This window comes from Rhipicephalus microplus, chromosome 7 (genome assembly GCF_043290135.1).
Source record: "Rhipicephalus microplus isolate Deutch F79 chromosome 7, USDA_Rmic, whole genome shotgun sequence".
Taxonomy (NCBI): domain Eukaryota; kingdom Metazoa; phylum Arthropoda; class Arachnida; order Ixodida; family Ixodidae; genus Rhipicephalus; species Rhipicephalus microplus.
Window position 1 is genome coordinate 165,847,594 of NC_134706.1, and position 25,170 is coordinate 165,872,763.

Genomic DNA, 25,170 nt, shown 5'->3' on the forward strand with positions numbered 1-25,170 from the left:
TGAGAAAAGGGTTCCTAGTAGTACATCAACAGGCCCAGATGGCATTACAATTAGGCTAATAAAGACATTAGGTCCGAAGTCTATGCAGGCTTTGAGAGAGGCAGTGAGCAAAATAATAATCGATGGTGAAGTTCCCGATGGATGGAAACTTAGCAGGATGAGCATGATCTATAAAAGAAAAGGGGACAAAGCTGACGTAAACAACTACCGTCCTATAACAGTGACATCAGTGGTCTACAGGCTGGCGATCCAGATTATAAAGGAAAGACTGCAGGCATGGATAGAAGATGAGAGGGTGCTGGGGGAACTGCAGAATGAGTTTTGCAAACACAGGAGGTTGGAAGACAATCTGTTCTCACTGACGCAGTGCATCGAAATAGCAGAAAAGGAACACAGGCCCCTGTGGCTAGCATTCTTGGATATCAAGGGAGCGTACGATAGCGTGGTTCAAGAGGAATTTTGGGGAATACTGGACACACTAGGCGTGGAACATGTAGTCACTAATCTTTTAAAGGGTATCTAGAAAGGTAACAAGGTAGTTATAAAGTGGGAAAAACAGGTATCCAAGCCTGCAGAGGTAAAACAGGGGCTTAGGCAGGGGTGCCCCTTGTCACCCTTATTATTACCTACAAGGATTACCTACAAAGATTATTACGTACAAGGATTAGAGGCAAAATTAGAGGGAAGTGGGCTGGGCTTCAACCTCTCTTTAGTCAAACAAAGAAAACTTATTCATCAGGTACTACCAGCATTATTGTACGCAGACGATATAGTGCTAATGGCCAACAACAAGGAAGATTTGCAGAGATTGATGGACATCTGCAGTAATGAGGGAGATAGGTTAGATTTTAGATTCAGTAAAGGAAAATCAGCAGTCATGATTTTCAATGACAACGAAGGTAGGGAGCTTAGGATACAGGAGGTCACGCTAGAGATAACTGATAAATACAAATATATGGGCGTATGGATAAGCAATGGGACCGAGTACCTGAGGGAACACGAAATATACGTGACGACTAAAGGTAACAGGAATGCAGCAGTGATGAAAAATAGGGCACTGTGGAATTACAATAGGTATGATTTTGTGAGAGGAATATGGAAAGGGGTCATGGTTCCTGGGCTGACGTTCGGCAATGCGGTCTTGTGCATGAGATCGGAAGTTCAAGCAAGATTAGAAATGAAGCAACGTGGAATAGGTAGGCTTTCTTTAGGAGCTCATGGAAAAAACCAAATCAGGGAGTACAAGGTGATATGGGATGGACATCATTTGAGGGCAGGGAAGCTAGCAGCAAGATAAAATTTGAGAAGCGATTGAGAGAAATGAAGGAGGAGCGTTGGGCTAGGAAGGTTTTCAGCTACTTGTACATGAAGAATGTCGATACAAAATGGAGGAAGCGAACCAGGAAGTTGACTGGTAAATACTTAGAAAACAGCAGGTGGCCAAACCAAAAAGAACTATCGGTTAAGAAGAAAGTGAAGGAAACGGAGACTGACATGTGAAAAATGGGCATGATTAAGAAGTCCGCACTAGAGATCTATCCAACTTTTATGCAGGAAATCGCTAAGGAAAGGATCTATGATAATACTCGGGGTAGTTCTCTACTGTTTGAGGCAAGGACGGGAGTACTGCGAACCAAGACACATCGGGCCAAATACGAAGAGGTAGACACAGTACGCAGTGCGTGTGGAGAGGAAGAAGAAACTGCCGAACACTTGATAATGTTCTGTAAAGGGCTTTACCCTATAGGTCAGGATGATGGTGCAGAGTTTTCCAAAGCACTGGGGTTTAGGGACCGGGAGGGCAAAATAGACTTTAAGCAAGTAGACTTAACTAGAAGGAGGTTATCTGATTGGTGGCTAAAGTCAAGGCACGAGTGAAAACTAAACTCTTCACTGCAAAGTACGAATCCTCCAACTCACTTTTTAAGGAAAAAAAATAAATATAGTTTTGGGTTCATTAAGTATTACGGCTGGGTGGCGCTAGCCACCTCCCGATCTAAAGGTCCATCCATCCATCCATCCATCCATCCATCCATCCATCCATCCATCCATCCATCCATCCATCCATCCATCCATCCATCCATCCATCCATCCATCCATCCATCCATCCATCCATCCATCCATCCATCCATCCATCCATCCATCCATCCATCCATCCATCCATCCATCCATCCATCCATCCATCCATCCATCCATCCATCCATCCATCCATCCATCCATCCATCCATCCATCCATCCATCCATCCATCCATCCATCCATCCATCCATCCATCCATCCATCCATCCATCCATCCATCCATCCATCCATCCATCCATCCATCCATCCATCCATCCATCCATCCATCCATCCATCCATCCATCCATCCATCCATCCATCCATCCATCCATCCATCCATCCATCCATCCATCCATCCATCCATCCATCCATCCATCCATCCATCCATCCATCCATCCATCCATCCATCCATCCATCCATCCATCCATCCATCCATCCATCCATCCATCCACCCGACTATCCTCGCCAAACGTGCGGAAACAGCTGAAGAGGCTGCTATAGCACTTGCCAGCCAGAGGAGTGAGGATCCCATAGTGGTCTTCACCGACTCACAAACAGCGGCGCGGAACAACCTGGAAGGGAGGGTCTCCACAGTGGCGATTAGGCTACTAAAGCGCATGGACAATCCTCCTGCCTACACCTGCATCATGTGGATTCCGGGTCTTGAAGGTCTCGAGGCAAATGAAGCGACACACACCGCAGCCCACGAATGCGTCAACCGGGCATTTCCGCGCGAGATCCGAGGCACCTCCCACTCAACAGAAGAATCAGAGGCAAGGGAATTCGTACCACTAACGTATGATGCATTGCTGCAACATTATCGGCTTGAACGCAGGCCATACCCTCTGCCACATCCAAAACTCACAAGAGACGAAGGCACTGACTACAGGCGTCTTCAAAGCAACACGTTCACCCATGGCGTACTATATCACCATATGAGTCCAACATTGCACAGCTATATCTCTCCTCACTTCAATGTGTCAGACCCTCTGGCGCACCTCCTACTGCAGTGCAAAACCCAATGCTACAAGCAACAGCACCAGATGCGGACCAAGACCTTCTCAGTGAAGCGTGGGAGGCTGCGATCTCCCAGCCATACTTGATCGGGCAGCGTCAAGTCGTCGCTCAAGCCAGGTGGGCTGTCCAGGCCAGAGAGTTCCTGGATTAAGGGACCCTCGCACTTTTACTCACAAGCTTAATACAATAAATGTTCTTTCTCGCTTTCTATCTATTCTGTTTTAAATATCGCATATTTTTGGCTCGTAAAAAGCGCTTGAAAAAAAGAAAAAATAAATTTATATAAGGCTACTGGGTAGTGTGTGCATAAAATGTGAAATATTTAATTGAACCTAAAATATACCTTCAGGAATCTGTGTCAATATCTCGTGGTATCACCCGTTCGTAATGTGTGTGGTAGGAAACTCACTGTGGTTACGTCTGCCCTGTAGCTAGTTACCTGTAACCGTGGTTAGCTGTCGTGCTCGTGCAACGGTGGCATTATTGGGCTTTAGTTTGAGCAGAGGGATGCCAATCAGATAGCGAGAGAACAAAAAAAAACTTTTTTTTGCGCTACTGGACTGAATTCGACGTTTTGCATCTCAGTCATGGGGTCGTGCCGATTCTCCATGAAACGAAGTTCCGTTCAAACTAACGATCTCCAGCGCACCCGAAGAGCAGTTGATGTTACCGGTCGTCTCCTGAACGGGTCAGGATTCCCCGCACAAAACAAAGGCAGCATATCCACGGAGTGAATGATGAAGAGTGCGGCGAAGGATCCGTCCGTCCGTTCGGTCTTGCTTCTGTCTGTCCACGCGTCCGCCTCTGTGACCGTCCATGCGTCCATCCGCCCATCCGTGCATGTGTCTGTTCGTGCGTCCGCACGTCCATTTGTGCGTCCGTCCATGCATTCGCCGCTGCTTGCGTTCATTCGTCCATCCGTCCATGCAGCCATCCGTGCGCCCGTCCATGAATCTGTCTGTGTGTACGTTGGTCTATCTATTCAACACTCCAAGTACCACCATCTCGCATCTTTTCATCATATATTCCCCATATAGAACCAACCCATCCAGCGGACATTCCAAGGACTAAACGAGAGGTGGCACAAGCACCCTTTCGTACGGCTTGCTCTTCGTGTCTACTTCCCACCTTTAACGACCTCGAGTTCATGGTATATATAAGTTCACTGTATTCATGACACTGCGGCCCAACGCTCGCTAAACCTTTCTAAAACCAAGAAGGTCATGCCCAGCGAGTATAACGTAGCAACCCTTTCTTGTCAGACAGTGCTCAATGTACATGCCAATGGCTGCTAATGGGGAATGAGAGACAAAACAATTCGGCTTTTACTTTCTTACGGCTTGCGCTTCGTATCTACTTCCCACTTTTAACCACATCGAGTTCATGGTATATACTAGTTCACTGTATTCATGGCACTGCGGCTCAAAGCTCGCTAAACCTTTCTAAAACCAAGGAGGTTACGCCCAGCGAGTATAACGTAGCAACCCTTTCTTGTCAGATAGTGCTCAACGTACATGCCAAAGGCTGCTAATGGGGAATGAGTGACAGAATAATTTGGCTTTTAGTTTGCGCGCACGCTGCCAATTTTGTATTGTTCAACAACGCACACGAGAAATCTCCCACCGGCACCACCTTGCAGGTCAAGACGTAAGACTGGTTACATACTACGACTACGACTACGACTACTAAGAGAGACGAACGGGCGCCGCTTTAAGGAGCTTCGCCGCTAAAAGCCGCTTATAGCGATTGGCCTCAAGTCATGCAACGACGTGAGGCTTGTCGAATTCGCAGCGATGCTCATTCACCACGCTATGCCATGCTCAGTGAATGTACTCTTTTTCACTGGAATTTGCATACGTTATTTTTATTATGCTGCAGACCATCGGGGAAGTTATTTACTTCTAGCATGAACGAAGTGTCCTGATCAGCGCGTGGTATGAGTAAACCGACACATGCGCTTTTCCTTTGGGCAGCCTGTCTATTGGGCATGAAAAGGCAGCAGGTGCCAGCAATCCACGTGTGACAATCTGTTTCCACGAAAAGCTTGTGTGTCTAATATCATTGCGGATTCCAAGGCTTCCTTCAAACTTTATGCAGTGATGACTCAGTCCACCAAACAAGAAAAGTGGTTTCACCCGCGTTTTCTTCGTGCACGCCTGGCAGGCCGACAGCACTGTGACGCTGCGACAAAACAATTCACCGGGATGAGCTATGGGAAAATGACACATGCCCTACACTACTCGTTAGCGAGAAATGTTAACGTAGGTGCATCACCCGTTACAGTTCTCAAAATGTAACGTTACCTCATTACCGACAAAGTAATGCACTACCGGTAGTGGCGTTACTTGTTAAGCGTTACCGATAGCACCGCAAATCGTAGTGCAGTTCACCATGCACAGACCAAGAAGGAAGTAAACAGAAGGCAAGGAGGTTAACCAGACGCATGTGTCTCAGCGTCAAAACTGGTGGAAGGAATCAAAACCAGTTTCCACTCAGGTTTATCTGCTATATTTTATGACGTGTTATTAGCCTCTATTCACCTGCCTTTTCTTGTTTTTTGCGTGATTATGGAATAGCATATATCTGTTCCTGTTATTCTCATTTGAATACCTGATTTGCTTTATTATGCACCTATTTTTTGTGTTACGGCTTTCCTTATACTGTTTGCCTCTCGAAGTTGATGTGTCGCTTGCGTTTCGCGGAGCTGGTGTTTCGATGCCGCTTCGCTGGCTCGGACGGGCGAATTTCGTGACACCGACGTTCGCGGGCAAGCAAGCGCTGACATTAAAAACGAGCTGCCTTCTCGGCTTATCAAGCCCGGAATCTTCGGGACGACAAAGCAAGACACCAGACGACGACAAGGTGCCTCATGAAGCGACACTTAAAGGAAAAAATGATGTCTTGTAGCGAAAAATTTCTAAATATCTAAAACACTCCTATTACAGCGAGACAAAAGGCGCGGAAAAAATGCGGGTGGAGACGCCGCCTTGAGATTCCCACTGCACCAAACACCGTGACGAAATAAATTTTAGAAGCGTCCACTGAGTACTACGTAGCTCAGTAAAAACGAAGTCCATTTTTCATCTGTGGTTGCCATCGACCAAGCATGCAATGTTTCAGAAAATTTCATCCAGCCAATGTCATGCAGACATGCAAAATACATTCTGAAATTTGTGACGCTAGCACACACAGAAATTTAGGCGCGAAATTAAAAGTGAAACTTCAACCTCACTTGTCTTCGCTAATAATGAGACTATGGAGATAAAGCTTACTGTATTAGAGTTCTCAGATTGCAATATATCAATTTATTCCAAGTCATTGTTTCTGTTTTAGTGTCTCTTCAAACTGCTCTGCAATTAAAATATAAAAAGAAGGAGCAACCATAAAGGGGGGACAAGAATAGGTAAGGAAGGAGACGGGTGCTACGAAACAACGAGTGAAGGACGCAAGTTTCAGACGACTAATATCTGATGCACATTTAGTATCTGATGCAGGTTTCGCTTCACGAAGGAGGGGGCGAAATTTGTCGCAGCACACCTGGAGATGACCTCGCGCCTCCTGTCTTCTCCCGTGCAGACGCCAATGTCAGCCACTCAAAGGAATTGTTAACCACACTCTTCCATTTATTTCTCGTATGTGTGCTCGGTAATCTCGTATATCGCTCGGTGATTCGAAGCCGAATGATCCGTTATATCCTGGTGCCCAGTAGCTCTCGCAGATCGGTTCCCCGTCCTCCTTTGACCATGTTCGACATCTCTTTTCCGTCTTTCTGTCTGTCCCTCTTTATCTTTCAGGTATTCTTTTTTATCCCCCTCCCCTAGAAGAAGCTTAGCCTAGTTGCCACATTCGGCTGACAAAAATTTGCTTGTTTTTGTTTTATTCAAGAACACCTCATGCGTGGACAGAAGAGCCTCGTGAAGCCACAGCCTTCGGCGTCGGTACAAGACAGCGCGGATCAGTTATGTCTGTTAACGAATTGTCACTATATGAGGGGATGTAATCATTCACCGGTGTTTAGGCGACTTTCTGAAACTATCATTTTGCCCAAGCGCTGCTATGCTTGTCTCCTTTCCAGTATGCCCTCGCATGAGAGACGACATGTTTTCACATCGGAGTGCCAATGCCTAATTGCTCTGCCGGAAAAAAAAATAGAGCGCGCCCAGTTTAGAGTCTTGTCGTCTGGCAGAGTATAAAAGGCGGCAGGTCTGGCAGAGTATAAAAGGATTGGGGAGGTCACAGCACCCTCTTCTCCCCCTTAAATCACACTTTTGACAAACTAATACTGAACTGATATATTAAAACTGGTACTTGAGCCGATGTAATGCTGATAGTCAGGCTGGAGTTGAGTAAATAGAACCATAGATTGGTAAATAAGTTTTGTGCTCACTCACCCAAGCAACACAATATGCTATTAGCGCTCACTCGAATTCAGCAAAAGTGCTTTCAACCAGACCCACTGGGACTCGCGAAACTGTTTCTTAAGCGGACTCACTCGGACTTGAAAATATTAATCCCCTGGACTCACTCAGACTCCGACTGATGACTGAATATAAGTCTGAGTGAGTCCACTGATGTGTGAGTTGCCTACTGATGCTGTGATAAAAGGTAACGGAATGCAATATCGTGGAACAGGAAGCACAAAATTCGAGCTGCTAACTCCTCTGCCATCCCGAAGCATAGCTCGGCATATTCACTCATGAGTACACTTACTCACACTCATTCATACTCATTTGAACGTGGTGAGTGGGAGTATGAGTGAGTACTGATGAGTATGAGTAAGAGTGAGTAGAACGTGAGTAAGTACTCATGAGTATGAGTAAGAGTGAGTATGGACGTGAATTAACACTTTCAGTGTGAGTAGAAGTGAGTATGAACGTGAGTGAGTATTCTGAGTGTGAATAGGAGTGAGTATAAGCGTGAGTGACTAGTCTGAGTGTGTGTATAAGTGAGTATGAATGTGAGTGAGTACTCTGAGTGTGAGTAGAATTGAGTATGAACGTGAGTGAGTATTGTAAGTGTGAGTAAGAGTGAGTATGAACGTGAGTGAGTACTCATGAGTGTGAGTAGATGTGAATTCGAACGTGAGTGAGCACTCATCATTGTGAGTGTCCTTGAGTATGAACATGAGTGAGTATTCATCAGTGTGAGTAGGAATAAGTGAGAGCTTGTGAGTGTGAGTAGGAGTGAGTATGAACGTGAGTGAGTACTCTGAGTGTAAGAAGGAGAGAGTATGAACGTGAGTGAGTACTCATGAGTGTGAGTAGGAGTGAGTTTGAACATGAGTGAATACTGATGATTTTTAGAATTCTTTAGTATGAACGTGAGTGAGTATTCATGAGTGTGATTAGGAGTGAGTGAGAGCTCATGAATGTGAGTAGGAGTAAGTGCGAACGTGGGTGAGTACTCATGAGTGTGAGTAGACGTGACTGCGAAGGTGAGTGAGTTGCTGTGAGTGTGATGTTGTAGGCACGTGTGCTCAGATTTGGGTGCACATTAAAAAACCCCAGGTGGTCGAAATGTCTGGAGCCCTCTTCTATGGCGCCTCTGATAATCATATGGTGGTTTTGGGACGTTAAATCCCACATATCAATGATATGTGGGGTTTGATGAGTGTGAGTGGTCGTGGGTGAGTACTCATAAATGTCAGTAGTCGTGACTATGAACGTGAGTTAGTACTCGTGAGTAAATGATCACGAGTGTGGACGTGAGTTACTATGAGTGTGAGTAGCCGCGAGTGTGAACGTGAGTGAGTTACCATGAGTGTGACTAATGGTCAATGTGAACGTGAGTAATGATGAGTGTGAGTGGACGTGAGTGTGAACGTGAGTGAGTACTCATGAGTGAGTGGACATGGCTGTGAATGTGAGTACAGGTGAGGGTGAGAGGACGAGAGTGTGAAGGTGAGTGAGTGCAAAGGCTGGAAATATTGTATTGAGTGAGTGCGTAACCCTTGAAGTGCCGACCTATGCTGGTGAACACAGATGAGGGTGAGTATAGGTACGCTGTGCCTGTGTGTCCTGGCGCCACTGCACACGATTGCGTCGGCACCTGTTTCGGCGCGGTGGCGACGGCACCTCCTCTCTGTCTCTGGAGTGCACTGCTTGTTTGGTAGTACTGCATTCGAGAAATAGTTGTGGAAACTAGAAGGTTAGGAAGGTACTGATTGCAAAGACGGTACGGGACTCGTTAGATTAGAGTCGGTACACCCCTACTCTCTCGTTCGTTGTGCTTTCGGCGCTCCTAACTCCAGTAAAAGCATCCAAACACCACGAAGGCCTTTAAAAAAACTACTATGCAAGGTGTCACGCCGTATTGTTGCCTGTCAGCCTACGCATTGTTTATGATACACCTGCCGATCGGGATAGGTACTTTAGTGAAATAATACAAGAGCACTCGTATAGTCATCTTCGCACATACCTAGTTTTTTTGCCCTCAGGCCTATTCCAGGACGCACTTTAAGCAGAACGAGTAAGAGAGAAGGAGCGCTACCACAGACCCGTGCCGTATTTACTTATCGTATTAGCGTAACGTGCAGTAACGTAGCAAAGGTGTAGCAAACCGGGACCGTCCCCCCCCCCTCCCCCCGCAAAAATGTCCGCCTGCATGCCTGGTATCGTGATATAACTCTTTATTGTGAGCACCTTTATTGTAGATGGAGGCTCCGTGACACGGACAACGTGCGCCTAGAAATCATCTATACGTGCGCCTGTTAATCCAATGGCAGCCTCCGCACGCATGGCTGTTGAGCTAAAACTGTCTATGGACAAGTTGAAACCGCTTTGCGCGTCTTTTTACAGTGCAGTCGTAATATGAGTGATACAATTATTCATGACGGGCGTTTGTTTGCTGATTGCAGATTTCGTCTGCACTGCTGAAGGTACAATATGTCGCTTTGAATTGCGGTTATTTTCAGCCTTAATAACATTTGCTGCGATATATTCAAGGCGCAGCGTGCGCCCTCTCACTCAAACGTTGAAAAAATTCCGTAAGCGTGCACAACACCCCGACATTCTAAATAAATTTAATAAATTTTCTTAATAAGAACTAATTTGAGGCGCTGATATGGTGCGGCGCTTAAGAGATGGCGCGTCACTTGTCTGTTCTCCTTTCATTGGCACACAACGTGTGCCTATTACAAGACGGGGTTCCGGCCTTGTTGAACTTAAAATGTGTGTTCCGAGAGAAAGTACTGAGCGGGATTGCGAGGATAACATTAAAAACAGGCACAATTGAATTTTAGTTGGTTTCGATTGCTCGTTCATTAAAGAAGATGCTCACCGAGCTTGGTTGTTGTCTGTGCAGCGTAACTAATTCTTTCACGAGATGGTGGCGTGCATTTGTTGCTGAAAGCGTACCTAAAACTAATGTTGAAGAAGCGGCCTTTATATAGGCGGGAAAACAGGCCTAACGCGAAGTGTATGCCCGTGTTCGTTTTCGCGCCTTTTAGCAGCGGTACACTTTCTGTGGACACTGAACTATAGATGACGAACAAAAATAATTTATGAAGGCATATTTATAGTCTCAGAGACTGCGGAATCACTGGGAAATTGGAACCGAAGCTTGAATCGGCGGAAACTATTCTCGTAAGAAATCTATATACACCATGTAATTATTGACCTGCTTTCGAACCAATTCTGAAGAGTGTACGAACCCTTATCTGAAAGGTTGTGTTACCACTTATTATATAGTTGGAATACTTGCCGGTAACTCTACTGAGTGCGTCAAATGACACACGCTAAGTAGCAAGTGGGTCTACAACTATTTCAAGCTACTCAACTGACTCATGCGCTAGCTTTGCGCGAGTATACTGTTAAAAATATTGAAATATTCATTGTGAGCAAGTCCGGTAACAATTTTCATGCTGCCTATAGTTACTGCAAAAAGAGCGACATAGAGAGAAAGAGCTCAATTTTGGCATTATGTTAACAAAACACATCCAAATAACTCATCGAGCTATTCGACAGAGTAAAATGCGAAGTGCGAAAAGATTTTGTGCGATTTTAAAATAAGCAGTCAAGGTTTGTCTCGCTTATATACACGTGTGTCAGCATTGCCAACTATAAAGTGCGACTGCGATGTGCGTGTCAAATGCTGCGGAAGATATGGCAGAAATATGCATGAAGTTTCCATATTTATTTATGGTCATTATGGATAAATGATAACGCGGTGATCGCTGGAGGCGTTAGACTTGTGACTTGATATGTTGTCTTTCCTACTCACTGAAATCAGCCATGAAGAATGAAGTGTGTAGAACAGGACGTAACAATTTGGCAAGGAAACGAAACTGTAGCAATGGTTTTAAAAATATTTCACTATAAGAACTTTACTTAGACACAATAAAAAGACAAAACAAAAAACAAACAGACATTGCAAGCAACTATGTGTTGTCGTGAGGCATGACTCATATACCGGGTGACACACCACCTGAAAATTGTAGTTTTGGAACATGCCAACCGGTAACAAATTTGCACGACGCGTTGATGTGGGCTTGTTTTGAATAACATACGAGACTTGTGGAGGCTGTTTACCATCAGTTTTTCTTCCTCTACCGTGTTTTCCAACCAAAGAAAGTGTAGTGCCTGGTTGACAGGGCGAACGGCCCTTTGTCGCTTTCCCCGTGCGAGTTACCAGATGGCAGACCATGGCGTACATTACGCGGACTTACTCCAACCTTAAAACAGCTCCCCTGTTAAAAGTGAACTCATCTGTTTTAGCAATGTATGCCTTTCCTTCCGCCATTCTGCCACCCCCTCCCCCGTCACACTTTAGAACCCTTGGGATATCATCACTTTATGTATGCTATAGAATCACTAATCATACCATGCACAGATCCACGTTCACTCACTCTATTCCATTACTAAGCAGAGAGTCACCACAGATGCAGACAAACCCCCAAAACATCAACCACAAACGAGGGTAAAAACGTGCATGGTGGTGGCCCCGGCACCACGCACTGCCGTTATTGCATAATTTCATAATCAAAGTTCTTTACTTTCCCTGCTAGGCATGTTCATTTTATTCAATTTCCCACATACTTACTATGCCCTACTAAGTCTTCACCTGGAGCTATATCACCTCTAATAATAAAATCATTATGTTTATTTAGTACGTCGATGTGTTCTTCACACGGGCTATATTTTTTGCACGTTTACGAAATTGGACGCACGCTGCACCATGATTATTGACGCAAAATTTATTAAAGGTTAGACGAAACCGCATCTAAAGGCGGCTTATTATGCCTTCGACAGTGCAGACACAATGTGCAAGAAGCGCCCAATCACCCTTGATAATTTATTCTATCATTCACATAACGCGGGCTACTACAAAAACACACATAATGCAACTCGTTAATTGCCGTTTCATTAGGCTGTCCACGATAACCCTGCGTACGCACACTGCCAATGAACGTTAACCGCGTCCGCAGATCCATAAATGAGGCCCCCTGCAATCGTCAGTGCCGGCACGGAGCCAACGAAGTCTCCGCGTGAGCGCGACCCACAGAGGAAGGAAAACATCTCCGAAGATGCGCACAATTTCTCGAATTCAAAACTGCCGTACGCAACGCATTACATCTGAAGGCGAGGCGGCGGGGAGGCGCCGTCTCGACGTTCGCGCCGGGCCACAGTACACCTACCAGTGGCCGGGCGGCCGGGGTGGCCGGGGCGCCGCGGCGTCGGCGTGGCGGCGAGGCCCCGGCGCCCACCTGTCCTGCTAGTGCAGTCGGAAGTGGCTAGGGGCAGTGGAACGAACGAAGCGGCCGAGCCGGATGGCATGGCAACGTCGTGGGTTCTGGCGGGTAATCATAGCGGCGGCAATGCAGTATACTGAAGCTGTCGAGAGCGTCTCTATTTCGCGCACGTGCGTCGTAGCCTACGAAAGCGCCTTTTGAGGGCTTGTAACACATTACTGAGATTCTAAACGATGTCTCAGCGTCTCCTACGCGTCATGGCACACAAATAAAAAAGCAGGTACGTCGTCATTGCGCTGAGTTATTGCTTGTTTGTGGAGCCTACCGACCCTTAAAGAAAGGGACAATTGTTCAGCTCGATTGTTTCTTGAGTAACCTGAGTACACGTAACGCTACCTCAATGTTAATATTCATCATCGGCCTGATAACGTCTACTGCAGGACAAAGGCCTCTCCCATGATCCGCCTTTCAACTCGGTCAAGTGCTTGCTGCTGCCATTATGTACCCGTGAACTTCCTAATATCATCTGCCCACCTAACTTACTGTCTCCCCCTAACCCGTTTTCTTCCTCTAGAAATCCGGTCAGTTATGCTTAATGACCAGCTGTTATCCTGCCTACGCGCAACACGCCCGGGCCATGTCCATTTCTTTGTCTTGATTTCAACTATGATATCCTTAACCCCGGTTTGTTCCCTGATCCACTCTGCTCTCTTCTTGACTCTTAAGGTTACAACTACTATTTTTCTGTCTATCGCTCTCTGCGTCGTCCTCAGTTTATGCTGAACCCTCTTTTTAAGCCTCCAGGTTTCTGCTCAGTAGGTAAGTACTGGCAAGATGCAGCTGTTATATACCTTCGTCTTGAGGGGATAGCGAAAATCTATCAGCCATGAGCTGAGAATGCTTGCCGAATCTTCTTCACCCCACTCTTATTCTTCTAGTTACTTCAGTCTCGTGGCTCGGCTCCGCAGGTACTACCTGTCCTAAGCAGAAGTATATACCTTTACCAGTTTCAAGTGCACTGCCACCTATCTCAAAGCGCTGTTTTCTTTTGATGTTGTTGTTCATTTTTTTCGTTTTCTGCCGGTTATTTTGTAGATTCCAAGAGAAGGAAAGCGGGAAAAGGGGAGAAAAAGTTTGGTGGGCAGATGAGATTAGGAAGTTTGCGGGTATGAAGTGGCAACATCAAGCAAAAGACCGAGTTGACTGGCGAAACAGGGTAGAGGCCTTTGTCCTGCTGTGATGATTATGAATATGTGAATGTAAAGGTACGTGAGTGAGTGCACCTGAGTATGGGTAGGCGTAAGTATGAAGGTGAGTTCTTATGTGAGTGCGGAGGTGAGTGAGGGCCTATGATCTTGAGCAGGCGTGAGTATGAAGGTGAGTGAGTAACTATGAGTCTTAATGTAGGTGCACAAAAAATTGAAGTACAAAAAGGAGACACCTGGACACGGCACGCTGTCTCGAGGTGTATTCCTTTTGTACTCAATTTTTTGCGCACCTCAGTTAAAATGAATTACCAACTGGCCCAGCAGTCCGTGTTTCTCTAAGAGTGCGAGTAGTCGTGAGTATGAACGTGGGCCATGAACAATAAGTGTGAGTAGGCGTGGGTATGAACGTGAGTGACTGTGAGTTGGCGTGAGTATGAACATGAGTGAGTACTCATCAGTGTGAGTAGTCGTGAGTATGAACGGGAGTGAGGGCCTATGAGTGCTTGCTGGCATGAGTATGAACGTGATTGAGTATTCACAAGTGTGAGTAGTCGTGAGTATGAAATGAGTGAGTACTCATCAGTGTTAGTAGTCGTATGAACGTGAGTGCGGGCCTAGAGTGTGAGTTGGCGTAAGTTTGAACGTGAGTGAGTACTCATGAGTGTAAGTAGGAGTGAGTCTGAACGTGAGTGAGTACTCTGAGTATGAGTATAAGTGAGTATGAACGTGAATGAGTACTTTCAGTGTGAGTAGAACGGAGTTTGAACGTGAGTGAGTACTCATGAGTGTGAGTAGGAGTGAGTATGAATGTGGGAGAGTACTCTGAGTGTGTCAAGAAGAAAGTATGAACGTGAGTGAGTACTCATGAGTGCGAGTAGGAGTGAGTATGAACGTGAGTGAGTACTTTGAGTGTGAGATGGAGTGCGTATGAACGTGAGTGAGTAGGAGTGAGTGTGAGTAGGCGTGAGTATGAACGAGAGTGAGAATGAAGGCTGAAAAAATTGTGCTGAGTGAGTATGAGTGAATAGTCTCTCAAAGTGCCGACCTATGCCCCGAAGACACCCAGAACCCCTTAAGATTATTGCTATGCTTCACCGCACGATTTTTCATTGCAGCAAAGCTGACTAACGAAAATACGATACAGCGCGGGAGTGGTGGCGGTTTGTGTTTATTCAGTTTCGGACACGAAATTGTGTAAAAAGTGACGACTTCGGTTAATCTCAGAGTTTTAAACTTCCTAGGTTGCCATACATGGGCTTTGTCGTTCTTTTGGAGTTCCCGTGAAAACGTCTGAATATTCATGCATGTTGAGAAAGTTGGCAGTTTTCTTCTCCTATATCACTCATCTATATTGGCATATCTAATTTGATATACTTCTTTCAGGGCAGCCTACTGTTCCCCTACTTTGACCCGTTTATAGCAGAAATATTTGGTTATAACAAAGAAATTTTCATGCCACTCGAAGAAGAGCTTAAGAGGGTTCATCTGTATAAATGTTGTGACAACGAAATTTAATTCATTGTTGACATTTTTAGATTTTGTTCTGTTTCAAATTGCTTGCATGTCTTCAGCCTTCGGAGGTTCTTTTATCACCTTTCATTGTTTATTTGGCAAGCGTACAGAAGAATGAAAGGAAATAGTGAGGGAGCAAGCTGACGATTGCCACCTAGAGGAGCAATACATCTGCATGCTATCACCCAAGGTTTGGAAGATTTTTGATCTTCTTTAAGCAGAAAATCTAGGCGATTTCGTCTCACTTAGCCCGAATGGCGAGCACTGGTAGCCGGGTGTGGAATCGGACGTGCATACGCCACGTTCACTTGGTAGAAAACGAGAACTGTTCGACGGCTCAGCCCTCAAGTTAAAAGCTCACCACCATTCGTTTTACGTTGCAGTCTGTGGTTTTCATGTGTGTAATGCATTTTCCAACAATGTTAGCGCTTGGCATTTTTTTTTATTCCAGACACCAAAGATCCTGAGATCTTGGCCCATTGTTTCGTTTGTGCCTAAGACCATGAAAACTATATTGTAAAGACAGCCGGACTTCACGAATGCATGTGAACTACGAGCACGAGTTCATGTGTAGTAGATTGAAACCAGCTGTGCAATTATCCTTTTCTTTCCTTTCTTCCACTTTCCTTTCTTCTTTCCTTTCTTCCACCCCACGTGTATGGTAGGCAACCGAGCTTGCATGGTGAACCTCCCACCCATCCACTCTTAGTCTCTCTCAACTTGACCACCTTCCTAAATCCTCTCATCTTCAAAGACTGTTGCAAGAGCCGAACAACGATGCGCTTTTATGGTGGTCGGAAACGAGGGAGCAACTGATGGGTGCTCGCATTCTGCGTGGTGCATGGCAGCAGTGTATAACCAAAATAGATCTCAGGTTTTTTACGACAAGGAGGAGAAACAAGTAAGACACAAATACGACAGCGCTGTGTGTGTGTACGTGCGTGCATGTGTGTGTGTGTGTGTGAGTGTGTGTGTGTGGGTGTGTGTGTGTCTGGTTATTTTTCCTTGTCTTGCCGTGATTTGAACTAATGAATCAGTACCAAGTAATATTGCTCTCCTAATTGGCAGGTAATCACGGGGAAGAGTGGTGAAGGATACCTGAGCATAGCAGGTGAAAGACCAGCGTCATCGCTCCAGCGCAATGACGCCATTTGTAGCGAAGAGCCAATTATACCTCAAATCTGTACTTGACGATTAGGCATTGAAGGTGTACAGTATACGGTGCATGCAGAACGACCGGAGTGTCATGATTGGCAGGAAGCTTCTTTTATACTTCTCTTTAGCTTCACGGCTTAGTATTGTAACGTCATGAAATTGTTTATGTGGTTAATATGAGTCTTGCAGACTAAAAAGAAAGCTACAAGCCGACTACGGTAGTACGGTACTTCTGTCCTTCCCGTCAATAAATTGATTTTGCTGAAAGGCTCTATTATGTCATGTCGTTTGCGTCTCAGCATACATGGCAAGGTGTTGTGGTCTCCTCAACTTGGTAAAATCGGCATTCAGTTTCACTAGTACATGACTAGCAAAAAAATATAGGTTATGATAATAAAAGCATCACACCCAAAACGTACGTCTTGACACACATGAGTAGGCGTCATTGTCATAGTCATTTCGTTACGGTGGTGTACACTAAATGTACGTTGACTGATCTGCGTGTATAACAAATATGAACGAAAGGTGATGGCATGATGTTCATGTCATGCATAGCATCTGTACCATAACGTGACAAACTCAAAAGACCCAAAGGTCATGAAACTTGCGCGATTATTTCATGAACATGGTTTGAGCAGATGTTACGTGCATGACGAGAAGGCGAAAATATTGACATATCATCACATAGTTTGTATCAGCGACAAAAAATGTGCCATATGCCACATTCACTGGCTTGTTCACGTAAAAATGATTGAATATCACCATTGTCGGAATTCGGGGATTTCACTGTTCGAGTGTCATCATAATGTTGTTTTACCTTGTTCTTTTGGATGGATGCACCGGTAGCTGCGTTCGGGCCGCGTGTGTTTTCTTGGGGCCTTCTTTCCTCCTTGTGTCGAGTTCGCACTACGACCAATGACTTGCACATTTACACTTCCACTTGTCATCCTCGAAGCTCGTAAAACGAAGTAACATTTACTTGTTTTTTGCTCTTCTACTTAAGGCTCAACCACATGCACGCGATTTTCGGGTGATAGCGAAAAGCGACAGGATTTGCTGCTATGGAGGCCCATCCGTCGCCACCGATTCTCGCGTAGTGCGTCTTTGGAAAAACTGAAAAGATCTGTTGTCGCCTGGAAGCCATTGTGACAATTTCTGGCATCACGGCTGCACACCTGATCCTCACTTCGACTGCAAATGACTATCAATGCTTGTTATTCGCACGTACTTCAAGTAATGCAAAGTATCGACCTACTTCCCATTAGCATCTAACGCGGAGATTGTGCCAGCGGCCGTATTTTGTCGCGAGTATTGTCAACGATGGTTTGTTCTGACGTTTCGGTGGTAGCTTGTGACAGTTACGGTAGCTTACTGCAATATGAATTGTAATGTAAAGTGCGTCGTGACCCTTCGAGCGTGCGCTTCTTGGCACCTGGTCGTGGTTAAACCAGAAATTGAGAGAAAATAATGCCATGAAACGCTTTCTTAGCTTCCTTATGCCACTCAAGACAGTAAGAAATTTGGAGTGTTGTAATTCACAAAATTTTATTTTTGCAATTTCGGGCATGCACGCGAAAGTTTTGAATCTAGCAACGATGAAATTTTTGTTGAATTACAATGGTGGAGTCACAGCAAGTTTTTTTTCTCTTTTGGGCGCACGTGTGTTGCAATGGCAGGCCGAGGGCGGGAGTCAAGTGTTCCGATGATAGAGAGAGTGAATTCAGAGCGAGAGTGACTCATAAAAGCATGAAAAGTTGCTCCGCCGAAATTGGCTCAATAGAACTGGGCATGACGCGTGCCCTTAACACGTTCACCTGCTTAGTGCCGCTGTCGCATGTTTTGCCACAGCTGCGACTCAGAAAGCTCGAGTTCCTGCACGAGCGCTTCATGGGATGGTGTCAGCGACACTGAAGCAACTACGCATCGATAATTCAAGAGAATGTCACACCGGAAGTAGTGCAAGGGAATAACTACAAGCGAGGTATTCTGGGCAACTCAAGGACTTGCGCTTCCTTCTTGCTTCCATGCTTGCTCTGGCAGCTTGAATTGTGTTCCAATCACGAATTCGGAGGCGTTGCTCTATGCCAGAGTTGAGTGCTCGCTCACAGAGTCCATTGGCTGCTCCGATTGTGCCATTGTAACTCAAATTGGATCCGTCGTGACCCAACAGCGCGCCGGAGGAGGTTCGTCGCTTTTGCGCGAAAATAGCGTGCATGCGGTCGGGTCTTTTATGTGATGCAGCTTGGTCAGTGACATTTTGTGGGCCTGCTACTTTGCTTTGTTGTGTGCTGCTGCTGAGAAGGCAGCACATTATGAATAGCGAGTGGTTCACGGACAAAGCCGAAGTGACAAGTAAAAGGCAGAGAAGAGAGAAGGGTGTGATTGCAAACATGAACTGACCGAAACAAGAACGAAATGAAGACGGAAAGAAGAACGCCATGATTAACTCTGCACAAGCAAGCAAAGCGCGCAATGGTGACTCAGGCGCACGATGAATCAAGTTCCCGAAATAGTTCCTCATAAAGCGGATCTCAGATAAAAGTGGTGGGGGAACCGCTGCAAGAAGCAAAGAGAACGAAAGAAGAGACGGCGAGGGGGTCGTTGGTTGATCCACAAAGAAACCACAATGAAGTGAAGCAGACGATTCAAACAAAACAGGCAAGCGCAACGTCTGGTAGAAGAAAGAGGAGGCGAACCACCAGCGTTTGCTAGGTTTGCAGACTGCATCTCGCCATTTTTTGTAGTCTCGCGCTATGTGCGAGTTTGTGTACTGAGTGGCGCTCGTAAAACACGGCCCCGCCACGGCCGCGGTTTCGATTTCGGTTCCGTACAGCCCGCTGGTTTGCGGGAAGTGGAGGAGTGTGGGGCGTGCGATGTCTCCGGTTGACACGCGAGGGGCAGCGCTTGTGTGTGTGTACTTGCAGGCCAGGTGGCTCTCCGAAGGAAGGTCCTTTTCTTTTGTAGCATCCGGTGCCATCCCCGCTCACCAGGACATCAGTGGAGGGGGTCTGGGGGGGGGGGGGAGGGGAAAGCGCCATGGCTGTGTTTTTTTCAGTGTGGGTTGCTTTGTCGAATGATGAGTCGGCTGCGGCTGGCGTCAGAAGGAGGCAGACACATGCGCGCGAATGCTGTTTCAAAGGAAAACATACAAGTAGTGCAGTTACCTGGCAGGAGGGGGAGGGGAATCTTTATTTATTCATTGGAGCAGAGAGAGTAAGGCAGTTTGACCTGCCCCCACCTCTCAGTGTTGCGCAATTGTCCCGGGCATAGTTGGTATCCCCACTCACCCCCCAATGCAGTGTTCACAGTCCGCAGCCGGCTGGTATACCTGACCTCGTTTCGAATGCAAATCAGTGAGACTCGGGGAATGTGCCGTTCATTCGCCCGCTGCCCTCACGGCGTTCTTCGCGCAGTCATGAACACGGTCTTTCTTCGCCTTTTCCAAGCGCCAAGCGCCCGTGAGCGGATGTCATGGCGCCATCGGTGTGAGCTGCGTCATTGTTCGTTGCCCAGAGGGCGTCGCATTCGTGAGCACAATTAGAAACAGGCGGCTGCATGCCTCGTGCTCTTTATTTTGCCCTCTCTGAAGGTCGTTCTGCAATTTCAACAAGCGCAAGGTCAGTGCGGAAACCAGCGGTGCTTTTTTTTTCGAAGCCTTTGGGCGTGCAGGACTGGCACTTTTTACTGCTACAAAGCCCAGCGTAGCAGCAGGAAGTCTTTTTTTTAACGAGGCTGATACGCTGGCGAGACATGGGTGCCTGGTATCCTAGATTTTGGTTCTTGTTTAGGTACTGACAAGATGCAAAAATAGGCCACTGAATGACCAGCGCACACAGACAAAAATACATACATACATACATACATACATACATACATACATACATACATACATACATACATACTGTAGCCCCGCCGCGGTGGTCTAGTGGCTAAGGTACTCGGCTGCTGATCCGCAGGTCGCGGGTTCAAATCCCGGCTGCGGCAGCTGCATTTCCGATAGAGGCGGAAATGTCGTAGGCCCGTGTGCTCAGATTTGGGTGCACGTTAAAGAACTCCAGGTGGTCAAAATTTCCGGAGTCCTCCACTACGGCGTCTCTCATAATCAAATGGTGGTTTTGGGACGTTAAACCCCACAAATCAATCAATACATACATACTGTAGTGAAGAGGAATGCCCACTACTGCAGCGACATCGACACGTTGGCGCGAGGCACGAGCTAGGACTGCCTGGTTGCTGCTGAGACGCTGCCCGTACATCCGGTTAGCTCTTGCTGCTTTTGTACCGACGCTGGTACCCCTTGTGACCTTGCATTTACATTATATTTTGGTAGAGAGTGCTGCGGTCTTCCCCAGTCCTGGAACTGCGTAGCCGAAAGCTGCCGTCCGCCATGCCCAACGACGCTGTCTTCACACTCCCACCGGCTTCGCCACGCAGGAGCTGTCCCGGTGCCCAGCTCTTGCGAGAACCCGACATCTTCAGCGGCACCGACGAGAAAGACGTTGAGGATTGGCTGGAATCTTATGAACGAGCCAGCGCTACTAACAAATGGGACGATCCCACAAAGCTTGGTACCATGATGTTTTATTTAACGGATGTTGCCAAGCTGTGCTACAGAAACCATGAGGCGGATATACCCACTTAGACCACCTTCAAAACCTGCATCGCAGATGTTTTTGGACGCCCTGGTGTGCGCAAACTTCGCGCAGAAAACGCCTACGAGGCCGGTAGCCACAAACTGGTGAGACATTCACCAGCTACATAGAGGACATCCTCGACCTCTGCCGGCGTGTCAACTCGTCGATGGCAGAAACTGACAAGGTGCGACATATCATGAAAGGCATTTCCGACGACGCCTTTCAAATGCTGCTCTCCAAGAACCCTGTCACTGTCTCTGAGGTCATCGAGTTGTGTCAAAGTTTCGACGAGCTGCGACGACAGCGTCTTCTCACGCGACGCCCTGACGTCCCGGATGACACCCTCTCAAGCCTGACCACCACATCGGACCTTCAGTCGCTGCTATCGCGGATCAAGGAGTTTGTTCGTGCTGAGGTCGCTCGTCAGCTATCACTGCTATCAACAGCCGGCCAACCACCGTCACCTCTTCCAGCAAACATTCGCCAGGTCATCCAGGAGCAAGTTTGCGCGGCTCTGCCATCTGCCCGTGACACTTCACCATTGCCGAGCCCTGTTGCCTGTGCCGAGGTAAATGCACCTCTAAGCTATGCTGAAGTGGCGGCTCGACCACCTCTTCAGACCTTTACGACACTTCCCTCAGCCCTAGCGCTCCAGCCCACTCCTCGGTTCGCTCAGCCAAGGTCCGTCCAGAGTAGTGAACAATGGCGTACACACGACAATCGCCCAGTATGCTTTCCCTGTGGGCTACCTGGCCACACAGCGCGATACTGCCATCGGCGCGTCCCTGTCTACCGCCAGAGCTACGACCAGACCTTCGAACCTGCCCTTTATGTGCCACCGCGCCCTTCGTTCACAGGCTCTCAGCCCCCCGACCAGACGTCATCGTACGCCGACCACCGCCCCCCTGTTAACCACCGCTCGCCATCACCTCGACGCCGCTCGCTATCACCGATGCGTCGTCGTCCTTCATCGCCGGAGCGGGAAAACCAATTGCCGCAGTTACAGAAGCAGGAACTGCGTCGCCAGCGAAAAGACCAAGAGCTCTCACTTCACCAATGAATGTTCTGGACGTACATGTGGACGGCATCGCTGCACTCGCTCTTGTCGACACTGATGCCGCAGTTTCAGTGACTAGTGCTAGACTCTGCCGCTTGCTCAAAAAAGTTATGACGCCACTAGCAAGTATATCACTTCGTACAGCCAGCGGAGATCACGTCACATCGGCCGCTGCCTGTACTGCTCGCATCGCGATTGATGTCGTTGAATGGCTAGTGTTGGATTCCTGCTCCCATGACCTCAATTTGGGCTGGGATTTTCTCTCCGCTAATAAGGCCGTCATCACCTGCTCTCGCGCTGAGGTGGCATTTGAAGTGTTTGACGACGCTCCATTATATGATGCTCATGAAACTGGGGACAAACTATTAGTTGCTGAAGACGTCATCATACCGCCGCACTTTTTTTGCCCTTACCATGGTGTCTTGCAATTCTCTCGGCGAGTCTAGTGCCCTTTTCACGCCATCTGCTCTTTTCGTTCGTTGCAAGTGTTCGCCGCTACCTTATGCCCTTCTAGAACTTCATGACGGCGTCAGCAGACTGCTTATCTCGAACCTTTTGTCATGTCCTGTAACACTACTTCGGGGTGAGTGCATCGGGCTTGTTTACAGTCTCGACCCTTCTGCAATTATCGACATGCCGGCTGGTCCTTCCACCGCACACGAAGTCGCCGGAGGGACCTGTGCCTCTTCGCCGCAAACTACTAGGCCGGACGTACTGAGCAGCTCCATCGCCGACACGTTAACCGTTTCGCAACGTGCTCAGCTTCTACGACTGCTGAACAAGTTCCGTTATTCCTTCGACTGCCAGCATACTCCCCTCGGCCGCACGTCAGCCGTGTGTCACCGCATCAACACGGATACCAATGTGCCATTGCGTCAAAGACCCTATCGCGTGTCCGCAGCCGAGCACCAGGTTATCGATGACCAAGTAGCTGACATGCTCAAGCGTGGCGTCATCCAGCCTTCGAACAGCCCCTGGGCATCTCCAGTCGTTCTCGTTAAGAAGGACGGGTCAATTCGCTTCTGTGTTGACTACCGTCGTCTTAACAAAATAACTCAAAAGGACGTTTACCCGTTACCGAGAATCGACGATGCCCTTGACTGCCTCCAAGGTGCGGAGTTCTTCTCTTCTATTGACTTACGGAGGTGACTCTGGCACCTGAAGATCAGCCTAAGACAGCCTTTGTCACACCTGATCGCCTTTACGAATTCTGTGTCATGCCTTTTGGTCTTTGCAACGCACCGCAACATTCGAGCGGATGATGGACAATCTTTTGCGTGGCCTGAAGTGGAAAACATGCCTGTGCTACTTGGATGACGTGATTATATTTTCACCGGATTTTCCAACGCATCTCCGCAGGCTAGATGAAGTGCTGCAGTGCTTAACTGACGCCGGCCTTCAGCTCAACCTGAAGAAATGCCGCTTAGGCGCAAGTCAGTTCACCATCCTCGGTCACGTTGTATCTAAAGAGGGTATTCTTCCTGACACCGCCGAGCTTCGGGCAGTTGCAGAGTTCCCTAAACCTGCGTCTCTGAAGGATCTGCGCAGTTTTCTTGGCCTATGCTCGTATTTCCGCCGCTTTATTCGGAATTTCGCTATGATCACCGCCTCTTTGACTGAACATCTACGTAGTGACTCGAAAGGTTACGCTTGGTCACCCGCCTGTGACGATGCTTTCGAAAAGCTCCGCCGCCTGTTAACCCCACCGCTAATCTTGCGTCATTTCGACCCAACTGCCCCGACGGAGGTACACACTGATGCCAGCGGTGTTGGACTCGGCGCCGTGCTCGCGCAGCACAAATCGGGATTTCAGGAGTATGTATCGCATACGCAAGCCGTACCCTCATCAAAGCAGAGAAGAACTATTCTGTGACAGAGAAGGAGATTGATTGATTTGATTGATTGATTTGTGGGGTTTAACGTCCCAAAACCACCATATGATTATGAGAGACGCCGTAGTGGAAGGCTCCGGAAATTTTGACCACCTGGGGTTCTTTAACGTGCACCCAAATCTGAGTACATGGGCCTACAACATTTCCGCCTCCATCGGAAATGCAGCCGCCACAGCCGGGATCCGAACCCGCGCCCTGCGGGTCAGCAGCCGAGTACCTTAGCCACTAGACCACCGTGGCGGGGCACAGAGAAGGAGTGTCTGGCAATTATATGGGCTCTAGGTAAATGTAGACCGTACCTATATGGTCGCCCTTTCGACGTAGTCACCGATCACCATGCGCTTTGTTGGTTATCCACGTTGAAGGACCCCTCCGGCCGTTTAGCTCGCTGGGCTTTGCGGTTGCAAGAGTTCAACATGCGTGTTGTCTACAGGTCTGGCCGACGTCACACTGAGGCCGACGCTCTGTCACGCTCAACTATGTCCTCCGAAAGCTCTGCATGTTTATCTGCTGTGGACGAAATAGTTGCGTTCCCAGAAAACTGTGACATGGCGTCTGAGCAACGCAAGGATGACTGGATCAGCTCTCTTCTGCGATTCCTTTCAGATCCGTCGACTTCTCCATCTTCTCGAACGTTGCGCTGTCAAGCGGCTCACTTTGAGGTCCGCGATGGCCTCCTTTATCGCAGGAATTACAAGTCTGACGGCCGAAAGTGGTTACTGGTGATACGTCGCCATCTTCGTGGTGCAATATGTTCAGCTTTCCACACAGACCCTCAGTGCGCACATGCGGGCATCTTCAAAACATACGCTCGGCTTTCCTCCCGGTTTTATTGGCGAGGCATGTACACCTTTTTGCGCAAGTACGTTCAGTCATGCCCGCAGTGCTAACGACGGAAAGCTCTGCCTCATCATACCTCTGGTCCGATCCAGCCAATCCCTTGCCCAGCCA